The following is a 2,772-nucleotide window of genomic DNA, read 5'->3' as shown; positions in this document are numbered from 1 at the left end:
TTTCCTGGAAGTTTCCAGATTACTGTATATCACACAATAGGCAGCACTTCTCCAACCGCCTCTGTGCCTCCAGGGAGGGGGGGCATGGCTGACGCGCAGCCTAGGGTGACCACATTTCCATACAGCCATTCAGGGACACCCCCCCCCAGCAAGCAGCGGTCGGTGACATCACAAGGAGACAGTGCCGCCATATGACGTGGCCGAGAGGCCCCGCCCCTTACCTATTTAAGCATTTGTTTCATGTATGGAAGACCAACATTGCAGCTGCAGGCAGCCACTTAGATTCACAGAGTGTAATTGTTCTTGCGATGTTGGGCTAACATACATGAAACAAATGCTGTTTATATCTAAGGCACTAAAGTTGTATATAAAACCCTGTACTTTATACCACAAATGAAATACAAATGACACAAGGGATCTGGGGTAAAAACTGCACATACACTGACCTACCCGACTACTACACTGACCTACTGTACCTGATCCCTACACTGACCTACCTGACCACTACACTGACCTTCCTGATCCCTACACTGACCTAATTGATTGCTCCATTGAAATACCTGACCACTACACTAACCTGATTCCTACACTGACCTACCTGATCATTACACTGACCTACCCGATTCCTACCACGTCCATTGGGGGAGCATGTCAGATCCCTGAGCTCTAAGGGACTAATGCTGGGACCTGTAGTCGGTGAGGGTGAGAGAAGGGGTGGGAGAGAGAGAGAGAAGGGGTGAAAGAGAGAGAGAAGGGGTGGGAGAGAGAGAGAGAGAGAGAGAGAGAGAGAGAAGGGGTGAGAGAGAGAGAGAGAGAGAAGGGGTGGGGGAGAGAGAGAGAGAGAGAAGGGGTGAGAGAGAGAGAGAGAGAGAGAGAGAGAAGGGGTGGGGGAGAGAGAGAGAGAAGGGGTGGGGGAGAGAGAGAGAAAAGGGGTGGGAGAGAGAGATAGAGAGAGAGAGAGAGAGAAGGGGTGAGAGAGAGAGAGAGAAGGGGTGGGGGAGAGAGAGAGAGAAGGGGTGGGAGAGAGAGAGAGAGAAGGGGTGGGAGAGAGAAGGGTGGGAGAGAGAGAGAGAGAGAAGGGGTGCGAGAGAGAGAGAGAGAGAGAGAGAGAAGGGGTGAGGGAGAGAGAAGGGGTGCGGGAGAGAGAGAGAGAGAGAGAAGGGGTGCGAGAGAGAGAAGGGGGTGAGGGAGAGAGAGAAGGGGTGGGAGAGAGAGAGAGAGAGAGAGAGAAGGGGTGGGAGAGAGAGATAGAGAAGGGGTGGGAGAAAGAGAGAGAAGGGGTGGGAGAAAGAGAGAGAAGGGGTGGGAGAAAGAGAGAGAAGGGGTGAGGGAGAGAGAGAGAGAGAAGGGGTGGGAGAGAGAGAAGGGGTGGGAGAGAGAGAGAGAGAGAGAGAAGGGGTGAGGGAGAGAGAGAGAAGGGGAGAGAGAGAGAGAGAAGGGGTGAGGGAGAGAGAGAAGGGGTGCGGGAGAGAGAGAAGGGGTGCGAGAGAGAGAAGGGGTGAGGGAGAGAGAGAAGGGGTGGGAGAGAGAGAAGGGGTGGGAGAGAGAGAGAGAAGGGGTGGGAGAGAGAGAGAGATGGGGTGGGAGAGAGAGAGAGAAGGGGTGAGGGAGAGAGAAGGGGTGCGAGAGAGAGAGAGAGAGAAGGGGTGGGAGAGAGAGAGAGAGAAAGGGTGAGGGAGAGAGAGAAGGGGTGCGGGAGAGAGAGAAGGGGTGCGAGAGAGAGAGAGAGAGAGAGAGAGAGAGAAGGGGTGGGAGAGAGAGAGAGAAGGGGTGGGAGAGAGAGAGAGAAGGGGTGGGAGAGAGAGAGAGAGAGAGAGAAGGGGTGAGGGAGAGAGAGAGAAGGGGTGCGGGGGAGAGAGAGAGAGAAGGGGTGGGAGAGAGAGATAGAGAGAAGGGGTGAGAGAGAGAGAGAAGGGGTGAGAGAGAGAGAGAAGGGGTGAGAGAGAGAGAGAGAGAGAAGGGGTGGGAGAGAGAGAAGGGGTGGGAGAGAGAGAGAGAAGGGGTGAGGGAGAGAGAGAAGGGGTGAGGGAGAGAGAGAGAGAAGGGGTTTGAGAGAGAGAGAAGGGGTGAGGGAGAGAGAGAAGGGGTGAGGGAGAGAGAGAAGGGGTGGGAGAGAGAGAGAGAGAAGGGGTGGGAGAGAGAGAGAGAGAGAGAGAAGGGGTGGGAGAGAGAGAGAGAGAGAAGGGGTGGGAGAGAGAGAGAGAGAGAAGGGGTGGGAGAGAGAGAGAGAGAAGGGGTGGGAGAGAGAGAGAGAAGGGATGGGAGAGAGAGAGAAGGGGGAGAGAGAGAGAAGGGGGAGAGAGAGAGAAGGGGGAGAGAGAGAAGGGGGAGAGAGAGAGGGGTGGATGAGAGAGGGGGATGGAAGATGAGAGAGGGGGATGGAAGAGAGAGAGGGGGATGGAAGAGAGAGAGGGGGATGGAAGAGAGAGAGGGGGATGGAAGAGAGAGGGGGGGATGGAAGAGAGAGAGGGGTAGATGAGAGAGAGAGGGGGATGGAAGAGAGAGAGGGGGATGGAAGAGAGAGAGGGGTAGATGAGAGAGAGAGAGAGAGGGGTAGATGAGAGAGAGAGAGGGGTAGATGAGAGAGAGAGAGGGGTAGATGAGAGAGAGGGGGATGGGAGAGAGGGGGATGGGAGAGAGAGAGAGGGGGGGGGTGGTGAGTGAAATTGACCCCCTAAGCTGGCCTGCAGTCCTTCCTGTACACCCTGTCCCAGCCCCTGTCTGTGGGTAGGTGTGTGTGATGCACCTACCTCCAGACTGTCCTCTGTCAGC

Source organism: Rana temporaria, chromosome 9 (assembly GCF_905171775.1).
Source record: "Rana temporaria chromosome 9, aRanTem1.1, whole genome shotgun sequence".
NCBI classification, from domain to species: Eukaryota; Metazoa; Chordata; class Amphibia; order Anura; family Ranidae; genus Rana; species Rana temporaria.
The sequence above is the reverse complement of the archived record's forward strand: the minus strand, read 5'-3'. Positions refer to the sequence as shown.